Source organism: Lathyrus oleraceus, chromosome 6 (genome assembly GCF_024323335.1).
Source record: "Lathyrus oleraceus cultivar Zhongwan6 chromosome 6, CAAS_Psat_ZW6_1.0, whole genome shotgun sequence".
Classification (NCBI taxonomy): domain Eukaryota; kingdom Viridiplantae; phylum Streptophyta; class Magnoliopsida; order Fabales; family Fabaceae; genus Lathyrus; species Lathyrus oleraceus.
The window spans coordinates 195,871,791-195,885,265 of NC_066584.1; positions in this window are offsets into that span (position 1 = coordinate 195,871,791).

A 13,475-nucleotide genomic window follows, 5' to 3' on the forward strand; every position below is an offset into this window, starting at 1 on the left:
TTATCCCACTTCACAATAAAGCTTGACTACGGATACTTTAAGAATAGTGTCCTTATGTTTAATGTGATCTCATGATTAATTCATACTTGATACATTAAACGGACTATCTATTCCAGGTACTTTATTAAACAAACATAATAAAGAAAAATGCCTTTTATTATTAATAAATAATTCGATACAAGTACCAAAAGTATTGGCCTCTAGGGCTTACACCAACAGATTCAACTCTGGTTGTGAATCAGATCAAAGGTGAATGGGAGACGAATCAACCCAGTTTGATACCATACATAGATTATGTGAGGAGGATATCAAATTTCTTTACAAAGGTTGAGTTTCATCATATCCCTCGGGATGAAAACCGGATGGCGGATGCTCTTGCAACATTGGTTTCCATGATTGTGGTGAATTTTTGGAATGAAGTTCCTAATTTAACTGTGACACGTCTTGATAGGACAACTCATGTGTTTAATGTTGAAGAAGTCAAAGATGAAAAGCCATCGTATTATGATATTAAATGTTTCCTCCAAAGTCAGATTTACCCGTCAGAGGCATCTTTGAAAGATATGGTTTTGCTCAGATGCATGGATAAACACGAAGCAGACCTGTTGATGACTGAAGTCCATGAAGGTTCCTTGGGTACTCATTCCAATGGACATGCTATGGAGAAGAAGATGTTGAGAGCAGGTTACTATTGGTTGACAATGGAATCTGACTGTTGCAAGTTTGTGAAGAAATGCCACAAATGTCAAATTTATGCAGATAAGATTCATGCTCCTCTGACGCTGTTGAATGTCATTTCCTCTCCATGGCACTTCTCCATGTGGGGAATTGATATGATTGAGCCCAAAGCTTCAAACGGACATCATTTCATTCTAGTGGCTATTGACTACTTCACAAAGTGGGTTGAAGCAGCATCATATGAAAATGTGACCAAGCAAGTTGTTGTAAGGTTTATCAAGAATCAAATTATATGTCGTTATGGTGTGCGAAGTAAGATCATTACTGATAATGGATCGAACTTGAATAATAATATGGTGGAAGCTCTTTGTAAAGACTTCAAGATTATACATCATAATTCTTCTCCCTACAGACCCAACATGAATGGGGTTGTTGAAGCTGCAAATAAGAACATTAAGAAAATTATTCAGAAGATGGTTGTGACATAGAAAGTTTGACATGAGATGCTCCCGTATGCTTTGCATGGGTACCGTACATTCATTCACACTTCAACAAGGACAACCCCTTTATCTCTCGTTTATGGCATGGAAGTTGTGCCCCCCGTGGAGATTGAGATCCCGTCATTGCGTGTCTTGATGGAAGCCAAGTTGACAGAGGCTGAATGGTGTCAGACCAGATATGATCAGTTGAATTTGATTGAAGAGAAGAGATTGACTTCCATCTGTCATGGTCAGTTATACCAGCAGAGAATGAAGAAAGCATTTGATAATAAGGTCAAGCCTTGTGTGTTCAGAGAAGGTGACCTCGTGCTCAAGAAGATTCTATCTTTCAAACCTGATGCTAGGGGCAAATGGATTCCTAATTATGAAGGCCCATATGTTGTTAAGAGAGGCTTCTCTGAAGGTGCATTGTTTCTTGCAACTATGGATGGTGAAGAGTTAACTCGTCCTATGAATGTCGATGCAGTCAAGAAATACTTCACCTAAAAAATAAAAGAACAACTTGCTAAGTTGAAGACCTAAAAGTGCGGCTTAGGAAAAAATGAGCATCTCGGTGGATTGAAACCCCGAAAGGGCGATCCAGGCAAAAGTTAGAGACATAAAACAGAAAATTCATCCTGGTAGATTGAGTACTCCACTTTGGGGAAATCTAGGCAAAAATAAGGGATTATGGCAAGTAACTGCATCCGGCTGGTCCCGATCTTGTAAGCAGTTTTGAGCAATCATTTGGTTTTGATTCATCATTTTCAAACGAAGACAAGCACTGTGGATTTCAAAGTTGGTAGGGAGAGTAGTGATCATTGTATTCAATGTAGCCCTTTTCCATGTAAATTACCATTTTCAAGCTTTGTAAAGATCCATAGAGTCCTGCCATTTGCGGACTACTATTCTATTAAATAAAGTCGAATTTGTATCCAATTTATTCTATTTGTTTCTGTTTTAAAATTGAATTTTTATGATGATAATTTTGAAATAAATTAATGAATAATTATTTTTCTTAAAATAATAAAAAAATTCACTCAGAATAATCGATTTCAGCAAGGAATGTCAACAACAATCTAAGAATGGGTAAGTCTTGAGGTGTGAGACATTGTAGGTCTACCCCAAGTAGTTGGTTTGGTAACTTTCTCCTCTCAAATAGTTTGTCGTTCATTCCCAACATGGTTAATAAGTTACTCCCTAATAACCTATTATCCCCGATAAAGCCGATGATTTGTTCCCTTTATAATTCACCTTCCCCAGTTGAGGTGTTCACGTTTTGCATTCCCTAGTTTGTGACTTGATGGTTGAACCCTGGATGTCTTAGAACCTTTATTTGATCTCCAAGTCCTCATTTACATTTATGTGTGTTGCTTAGCCATGACAGCTCCTCCCCGACGTGAGTTGATAGATCCAGTTATCTTTGCCTTGGAATCAGTTTATTTCACAATCTCCAAGAAGAATATGATGATTATTGAGGAATTTGATGGTATTTGATTTGTTTCGACAGGTCACGGTATGCCCAACAGTTAGCTTGATCCCTCATTCAGAGATTTACCTCTTGAATCCCCGATGGAGTTTCGTCTTATGACGGAAGTTCCCTCATTCCCGACAGTGCTTGGTTCTAAGCAGTATTAGTAATGTCCCCTACAAGGTTGTCTCCCATTTTATATGGTGTTGACTTAAAATCTCCCGCAGTTTCGACTTGTTTGGATCCTCATTAGATCATTCCTTATCCTTGGCATGCTTGGTTGGATGCACGTTCTCCATGTCCTTCCCCAACCAGAGTTGATATTTATTTTGTGCTAGATTATTTATTTTCATCCCTAGTAGATTCTCCAGTGTTTGTTTCCACTCTTTTGAGATTAACCGAGTGTTTTGTAGTGATGATTCGAATCTTTGTTATTTGTATCCTTTGTGCTGATTTTATCAGCATAATCATAATCATATACATGCATATTCATGCATAAACACAACATCAGATATTTCATTATGCATTTTATCGCATTGATTTTTCTTCTGATCCTCTGCTTTGGTGATATTATTTCCCCGTGCAGATTTGGTGTGTCTGTCCTCCTTCAATTATAGAGTGTCATCCCCTTAAGCAAAAAGAGTTTATCCTTTCTCACTCCCCACTGAGTTATTTCCTCGTGGATGATTATTATTTCAGTTTCCTCCCCAATTTTTCATCTGGATGGAACCACTCCCCTTGAGTTATATCCTCATTGGTGGAGTCTTGGTTTGACCCTTTCTTTCTAGTTCTTACCTAGATAGATCTTTTGGTCCCCGAGAGTCTATTACCCAATAACTGGTAATATTTTTCTTGATGTTGAGTACTTTACCTTTACCCAGTAACCGGTAAAAGGTAATTTACTTCTTTGTTTTCCCCAGCAGATTCGTTTTCACATTTCCCCAACAAGTCTATCCTTGATATGTTCATCCTAACCGGTGACATATATTCTTCCTGTTTGGTTTTCTACCCAGTAAAAAGGTAGTCGTAATCCCTATTTTATCCCCCAGAGAGTCTATCCTTGATATATTCACTTTAATTAGTAACAAATTTTCTCTTCTTTGCGGTCTTCTACCCAGTAACTGGTAGATATAAATCCTATTTTCCCCTTAGAGTCTATCCTTGATATGTTCACTTTAACTAGTGATGGACACTCTCTCTTTGGTATTCTACCCAGTAACCGGTAGTTATAATACCTATTTTCCCCCAGGTGGTCTATCCTTGATATGTTCATCTTAACCGATGATGAATATTCTTCCTTTGAGTTTATCCTTGATATGTTCACTTTAATCGGTGATAGATACTCTCTCTTTGGTCTTCTGCCCAGTAGCAGGCAGTTGTAAATCCTATTTGATATCTTTTCCCCAATAGGTCATTCTTACTCAGTAACCGGTAACGAATATGCCTCTTTTTCCTCAACGAGTCATCCTTGATATGTTTACCCTAACCGCTAACGGATGTCCCCCTGCCAAAGTCTATTATCTTTTTACCCAGTAGCCGGTAGCAGTTAATATATCTCTTTTACTCATGCGTTGAAGTTTTTCTTCCCCAGTTGAGTTTGGTTTCATATTTCTTCGTGAAATCGAATCCCCTTTTGCGTGAATATTTCAGCTTTGTTTTGATTGACGTATTTCCCCTTCAGGTGTTTATTGCTGTATTGGTGTTATCCCAATATATGCAATTCCCTTTTCCCCGAACGAGCCTTTCCACTGATTTATTTTCATGGAAATCCCCTCGTGTCTCAAGCAGTTTTTTTTTCAAGTCGTAGTCTGGCCTACACATAGCTTTCATCCCCAGAGTCTCTGTCTCCCCAGTGAGTTTTCCTTACAAAATTCATTGTGTTCCCGTGGACTTTTAGTATCTCCGAATTCTTTTACTTTGTGGCAATATATTCCCCACAAAGATTATTTTAACATTCATATCATATGCATCATGAGGTCTCTTAGGGACCAAAATTTGTTTCTTGATGTTGTTATTTAAGTCCATTCTACTGAGTTGATACAAAGTTTTTAACCTTCACATCCTCAGCTAGAATGTCCTTAAATAGGGGAAGCTGTAAGACCCCAATTTTGACCATAAGATCCCCCATGTTATCTCATCATTTGCATTGGATTTGGGATAACACCTTGGTATCCACCTTACCACTCATTCATTGGGATTGCCTTGGGAGAGACCACCAAGAACATTTGATTGTATCATACTCCATGTTTTTTTGTTTACTAACCAAAATGCCAAAAATATGTCTATCTATAACTTTGTTTCTCTTGTAGGTAGTTTGTGCATCCACATGTGCCATATCAAGCTCACAACTAGGGTTTGAGACTCTCATGACAAGATATCAAGCAAGCAATGGTCCATATTGGTTCTAAACATCATATATGGATCCCCATGTTCTTTATTTTTCCATTTGATCAAGAATTCATCAAGAGTTTGAAGCTTGTTTGCCTTTGAAGCCCTATTTCATTTGGGTATCTTGTGTGACTTCATCAACAAGTTTCTTCATCAATTGATAAAATATTTCAAGGGATACTTCATCATACATCATCTCAAGCATATATGATCTTCCATGAGCCCCATATATCAAGAGAGCTTCAAGTTTGCAAGTTGGTTCAAAGAGGACCAGAGAAAGTCAACTGGTCAAAACTGGGGTTCCCTAGACCCTATCTCATACAATTTTTGTCATATGAAAATGATTCTAAGAGAAACGTTACTCTTTATGACATCCAAACAACTTTTATGTTGACATCAAGAGCTAATTTTTCTTGGAAAGTCATTTTTTATGGTGAAAGATTATAGGCCATTTTGTTTGTGCCCTAGTTAGGAGGTCAACTTCCAAGGATCATAACTTGCTCAACTTTTATGACATGAAGGCCATACAAGTTTCATTATCAATTTCAAGATGTCTTCTCCAACTTTAATTCTCTTAGAAATGTCAAATTCAACTTGCAAGGGCATGTTCCAAGAGGAAACATTATAGGTCATTTTAGGCCATTACCATTGAACAAACAATTTTCCTCAACTTCTAAAATGCATAACTCCCTCATGCCAAATCCAAATGATGTCAAATTTGTGACCAAATTGAAGATTATTGAAAGAGATACAACTTTGGTGAAGAAACCATTTCCATTTGGAGCTCATACCAAAAGTTATTCAAGGTGGAAGAAGTGGTCATTTGACTTTATACTTAGAAAATTTTCAACTATGTTTGATTTCTCCAACTTCCACCTTAAAATTCATCATGATCCAAGATCCAAATGGAAAAGTGTTCAACATAAAAGTTGTTCCTCTTGACGCCACCTTTCCAAATCACCCAAGATCACTTTATGTGGACAGGAATTGAGGGACTTGCGCATGGTTCCTTCATTGGGTTTGTTTTGGCAACTTTCACATTCAAATGATTATTTCCTTTTGCATGCTTCCATGTGATGACTTCAGTATTCATTATGCATGAATTGGAGTTGGATTGCATCATTGGTTGGGCCTAATTCAATGCCCATGCACCCATGCACCAATGTTGCTAAATTTGGCCAAAATTGAAATGGTGCCAAAACTGAATTCCATAGCCTATAAATACAACTACATTCCCTCAAGAACAAGACTCACACCCTGCCCAAGCCTTGCCAAGCTATCTCAGAACCCTACTCCATAGAATTCCTTGAAGGTTTCTTTCAAATCGAGTTTGAATTTCACCTTCTGTTTTGAGATTCAAACTCCAAGGATTCATTGCCTTTTACACATCAATTGATCACTACAAGCAAGAGGAGGAAGAACCAAGTGGATTCATATCAAGATCAAGCCAAATCACTGCTACCCAAAGGTGAATTTTCAGAAACTTCAAGCCTCCGATTCTCTCTCAATTCTCCATCATTCTCTTTGTTTATTGGTTGTCTGAAGTCCTACCAATGTAGGTAACAAGATTGAGTTGCTTTGAGGTCAAATCGAAGCAACTCAGATCGTGTACCTTAAAATTCAATTCCTTGTATCGTTCAATATACTTGGAATTAGGAGAAATTGAGGTTAGATTCGAGCTCCTGAGTTTTTTCTCTTTAAAATAGTGTCCTTACTTTTCATTTTCTGATTGGATGAGGGTGGACCAAACCGGTGAGGTCCACCGGAGAAGATGACCGGAGCTAGGGCTCCGGTGGTGTGCTGACATTGCACATACCATCTGATCATGAGTCTATGTTTTAATCTCAACCCTTCCTTTTGATTACCATCCTTATGACGCGTTGATTGCGGTGTATGGTGGGAAGCGTGCGCTTGGCCATCAAATTTGCCACCTCAATTAATGAGGGAGATCTAATGGCCCTTATTTTTTTAAAATTTCTTTTTAAATTATGATTTTTTATTTAATCCCTTTATTTTGTTTAATTCATGTTAAATTCATTGTTAATCAAAAAATATGGGACTTTCACCAAAAATCTTTAAATATTTTCCTCTTCCATATTTTGAATTAAAATCATTTTTTTGGATTAACTTTGATATTTTTCATGAATTAAATGTTTTTGACATATTTTTAATTGTTTTAAAATAGTCCTGACTTTTGAAAAATCATGAAATTTTTTGTCTAAGGTCCTTTGACCTTGTTTGACCTAGGATAAATCCCTTGGCCATTTATTTGGTGTTTTGAAGGGATTTGAGGTTTTGTACATTTAATAATGCATTTTAATTCACTTTTAATTTTATTTTTAATTGATTAAATGTTTAAAAATATTGTTGAACCATTTTTATGATCTTGTGATGTTTGACTTTCTGTTTGGGCCTTGGTCATGATTGATTTAACTTTTGTTTAATCAATACCATTGGACTTAGGGGATTGACGAAATGTACATTTCGCCTCCCAAAATGAATGGATGGTATTAATCAGATGAAATTCCTCTCATGATCAATTTGGATTTCTATTTCCCCTTCCCTCTTCATCTTCATCCCTATTCTTCCCCAATCCATCATTGACCAATAATTTCTCTAAGACCTTGTGTCAGATGAATCAACATGAGCCAGACTGAGATAGGTCCTTCCGTCATTTCTTTTAGGGTGTGGTATGTTTTAGGAGTTTGGTTCCTTGTACAAAATCTCTAACATGCATTAACACCTATATTTTTATTGCCCGACCTCAGATAGTTGCAACTTCTATATAAGTCCAATTATGATTGCTTAACATTGAGCTAAATTTGATCAAGAAGGCATATCATTCTAGTAAGTGAGATTGTAAGTCTCACATTCTTCATGGCATTATGTGGAAACTTGACCTTTTTTCCTTTCATGAGAGCTAATGGCATAGTAGTTAATTTATCCAATTTGGAGCCCTTCTCATGGATGATGTCTTGGTTCAAGGATTCATACTTGTGAATGAATGGTTGAGTGTTCTCCAAAGAATGACTTAATCAATTAAAAATCATCACTAACATTTGACTAATCATTGAATAACTTCTTAATTAAGTTTGATTTACTTTCAAGTCATTTACTTTATGCATTTTAAACTTCATTACCTTTATCCTTCATTGCCATTTACATTTCATGCAACTTGTTTATGTTTCGAGTCCTTTTCACTTTGCTCAGTTGAGCCATATCCTGTGATTGTATATATATTGTTTGCTATGTTTTGATTTTGTTTGTGGCCTTAGGATCTTAAAACACCTAATAACAACAAAAAACTCTAAAAAATATGTTGGTGGACTATTGGACTTGATTTGAGCTTTTGGACTTAGAATTAGGCAACATTCCCTGAGCTAAAGGACTTGGCTAATGCCAACATTTGAGCCTGAGCTATCTTTGACTATGCATTCATCTGATGCAAATCTTAGATCCCTTTGATTCATCTGATGCAAATCTTAGATCCCCTTGATTCATCTGCTACTCTGTCTATATGCTTACTTATTATATTTTTATTATTGCCTATGTCTGATGGCTGATTCTGAGTTGATAAAGGAGTATTTCATCTGATACATTGGAAGACATTGAAAAATGATAGCTATTGCAATGTTTGCTTGGATATTATGGGCATCTTTATTTGATGCATTGATCTTAATATGATGCTTGGATATTGCTCATTGCTTATTGCTTATTGATTGCCAAAGTCCAAAGGAAAATGGGTTTCTATATGACATTCTTGTCTGTTGGATTGCATCCCATTGGTCAGATCTTTTCAACTCTTAGCTTTTAATTTTTGTCTAGGGTAGTCTCTTCATCTCCTCCCACTTCTTAAATTTCAAAATCTCCCCCTCTTTTCAAAAACCTTCTTTGCTTGTGATTTCAAACTTAGACATGTTTTAATGATTTGAAACTTTGGCCTTATGCCATTGAATTTTCACACTTTTTCTTAAATCAAACTTGTAAATAAACTTAACCATATTGAATTAAATTTCAAAATACAAAAAGAACTAACAAACCCAGTCAAATCTTTGGCCTTTTGTGCCTTTTCTTGTTAAACTTTTGTTAAAATCAATTCACTAACTTCTTTGAAATTTTTACCACGAACTACGGGGTTTTGATCCCTCCTTTTTATGTTGGTAAGTAGGCATAAGACCGAAGGTCTTGTCAAACACAAAAAATATAATTAATGAATTCTTTTCTCATCTCCCCACTCTATATTTTATCAAACATCATTTACACCAAAAGCATATGCACACAAAAAAGGGCTCCCTAGGAGTACCTAGGACACTTTAGGTGATAACACCTTCCCTCTGTGTAACCAACCCCCTTACCTGTAATCTCGGGCATTTTATTAGTTTTGATTTGAAAACTTCTTATCTTCGGGTTTTGTTCGTACTTTTCCCTTTTCCTTAGGAACAATAAAAGTGCGGTGGTGACTCTGGTTTTACTGACGTCAAGTTTATCCATATCTTGATGGTCATGAATTTACCACTACACAAGCATAAATATGAGGGATCAAAACCCCGTACTTCGTGGTAAAAATTTCAAAGAAGTTGATGAATTGATTTTAACAAAAGTTTACCAAGAAAAGGCACAAAAGGCCAAACATTTGAATGGGGTTGTTAGTTCTTTTTATTTTATTTTTTGAAATTAAAGTCAATATGGTTAAGTTCATTTACAAGTTTGATTAAGAAAAAAGTTTGAAAACTCAATGGCATAAGGCCAAAGTTTCTAATCATTAAAACATGTCTAAGTTTGAAATCACAAGCAAAAAGAGTTTTTGAAAAGAGGGAGAGATTTGAAATTTAAGAAGTGAGAGGAGATGAAGAGACTATCCTAGACAAAAACTAAAAGTTAAGGGTTGAAAAGATATGACCAATGGGATGCAATCCAACAGACAAGAATGTCATATAGAAACCCATTTCCTTTGGACTTCGACAATCAACAAGCAATAAGCAACATCCAAGCAAATCAAATGAAGATCAAGGCATCAAATAAAGATAGCCATAATGTCTAAGCAAGCATTCCAATAGCTAACAGTCTTCATTATCTTCCAATGTAGCATATGAAATACTCCTTGATCAACTCAGAACAAACATCAGACATAGACAATAATAACAATATAACAATTAAGCAAAGAGGCAGAGTAGCAGATGAATCAAAAGGATCCAAGATCTTGCATCAGATGAAGGCATAGTCAAAGATAGCTCAATCTTAAATGTTGGCATTGGCCAAGTCCTTTAGCATAGGGAATGTTGCCTAATTCTAAGTCCAAAAGTTTTGATCAAATCCAACAGTCCACCAAGATGTTTTTTTAGGGTTTTTGTTGTTATTAAGTGCTTTAAGGTCCTAAGACCACAAACAAAACAACAATATACAAGCACAAGATATGGCTCAAATGAGCAAAGTGAAAAGGACTTGAAACATAAACAAGTTGCATGAAATGTAAATGACCATGAATGAGAAAGGTACTGAAATTTAAATTGCATAAAGTAAATGACTTGAAAGTAAAGCAATTAAAAATATTAAAAATTAAACGACAATGAATGATAAAGGTACTGAAATTTTGGAAAGTCAGAAGTATTTTAAAACAATCAAAAATATGTCCAAAAACAATTAATTCATGAAAAATATAAAAATTAATCCAAAAAAATAATTTTAATTCAAAATATGAAAGATGAAAATATTTAAAGATTTTTGGTGAAAGTCCCATATATTTTTGGATTAAAAATAAAATTAATATGAATTAAACAAAATAAAAGAATTAAAAGAAAAATCAGAAATAAAATAGAAATTAGAAGAAACGAGGGCCATCAGATCTCCCTCATTAATTGAGGTGACAAATTTGATGGCCAAGGGCGTATCATCCACCATAGTCCATAGTCAACGCGCATGTACAAGTGGTAATCAGAAAGGAGGGATGAGATTAAAACGTGGATACAAGATCAAATGGTTGGAACCTTGCCAACACACCACCAGAGCCCTAGCTCCGGTCATCTTCTCCGGTGGACCTCACCGGACTGGTCCACCCTCAACCAACCAGAAAATGAAAAGTAAGGACACCATTTTAAAGAAAAAATGCCCAGGAGCTCGAATTTGGCCTCAATTTCATCTAATTCCAAATATATTAAGAGATACGAGGAATTGAATTTTGAGGTACACAATCTGAGTTGCTTCAGTTTGACCTCAAAGCAACTCAATCTTGTTGCCTACATTGGTAGGACTTCAGACAACCAAAAATCAATCAAAATAGTTGAGAATTGAGGGAGAATTGAAGAAGATATGTTTGACAAAATTCACCTTTGAGTAGCTTTAATTGAGCTTGATCTTACTTCCAATTTGCCTTGGCTCGACTCTGACAACTTGCAGGAAGTGAAATGGATCAATGAAAGGCTTGGATTCTTGGAGTTTCAATATAAAAACAAATGAGAATTGAAACTCAATTTCTAGTGAAATATTCAATTTTATCCTTTAACGGAGGTTAGAGAGGCAATGATACAAATCTTGGGCAAGAGGGATCCCTTTTCTGAGCGGTAAGACAATGTATTTATAGCATGAGAGTTGCTTTCCACACCTTTCCATAATTTGTTCAAAAATAGTAATGTGATGTGCATGGGTGCATGGACATGAATTAGGCCCAAAATTATGATTGCATTGAGTCCAAACTCGTGCACAAATGCTACTGATGTCATAACATGGAGCCATGCAAAGGTAATTGGAGATTGAGTTCAAAAGTTGCCAAAACAAGCTATGAGAAGAACCCATGCGCAAGTCCCTTAACTCTTGTCCAAATGAAGTGATCTTGGACTTTTTGGAAAACTAACATCAAGGGGAACAACTTTTATGTTGAACACTTTTCCATTTGGAGCTTGGATCGTGATGAATTTAGAGGTGGAAGTTAGAGAAATCAAACATGGTTGAAAATTTTCTAAGTACAAAGTCAAATGACCTATTCTTCCACCTTGAATAACTTTTTTTATGAGCTCCAAATGGAAATGGGTTCTTCACCAAAGTTGTAGATCTTTTAATCCTATTCAGTCTAGTCATAACTTTGACATCATTTAGATTTGGCATGAGGGAGTTATGCATTTTAGAAGTTGAGGAAAATTGCTTGTTCAATGATGATGGCCCAAAATGACCTATAATGTTTCCTCTTGGAACATGCCCTTGAAAGTTGAATTTGAGATTTCTCAAAGAATAAAAGTTGGATATGACATCTTGAGATTGATCATGAAACTTGGATGGCCTTCATATCATATAAATTGAGCAAGTTATGGTCCTTGGAAGTTGACCTCCTAACTAGGGCACATACAAAATAACCTATAATCTTTCACCATAAAAAACGACTTTCCAAGAAAAACTAGCTCTTGATGCCAACATGAAAGTTGTTTGGAGTGTCATAAAGAGTAGATTTACTCTTGGGATCATTTTCATATGACAAATTATAGGAGATAAGGTCTAGGGAACCCTAGTTTTGACCAGTTGACTTCTCTGGTCAACATCTTTGTACCAACTTGCACACTTGAAGTTCTCTTGATCTTTGGGACTTATGGAGGATCATATATGCATAAGGTGATTTATAATTAAGTATACCTTGAAATGTTTGACCAATTGTTGAAGAAACTTGCTGAGGAAGTCACATAAGATACCTAGATGAATTAGGGTTTCCAAAACAAACAAGCTTCAAACTCTTGATGAATCCTTGATCAAAATGACAAATAATGAACATGGGGATCCATATATTATGTTTTTAACCAAAGGTGAACCATTCCTTGATTTATCTTTGGTCATGAGGGTTTCAAACCCTAATTGTGAGCTTGATAGAGCATGGGTGGATGCACACACAACCTACAAAAGAAATAAAGCTACACATAGACATATTTTTGATATTTTGGTTAGTAAATAAAGAAAAATAAAGTATGATACAATCAAGTGTACTCGGTGATCTCTCCCGATGCAATCCTAATGAATGAAGGGTAAGGAGGATACCAAGGTGTGATCCCAAAGCCAATGCAACTGATGAGAGAATGAGGGATCCTAGGGTCAAAATTGGGGTCTTACACAAAAAGGGATGATATTTATACGGATGGATTTTTGGATAAGTGACTAAAAATAAAATAGAAACAACTTGCCTTTATCATATCAGTGTGCACAAGTAATCAAACAATTTCAAAAAGAGTCAAGTCAAGTTCTAGAGACTAACAGACATGAGTGAAATCACACAAGAAAGAAAGAAATGAGTTTTTTTTTAATGTTATCCATTATTAGGCTCAAAATCTCATAAAGGTTAGTGATCTACCATAAATGATGCATAATTCAGAATTTAATCCTACTTAACATATTAAGAATGCACAACAAATTACTCACATTACACCACTAGTCTTTAGTCAATAGAACTATGAAAATACTCACAATTGTAACCCAAAAACCAACGA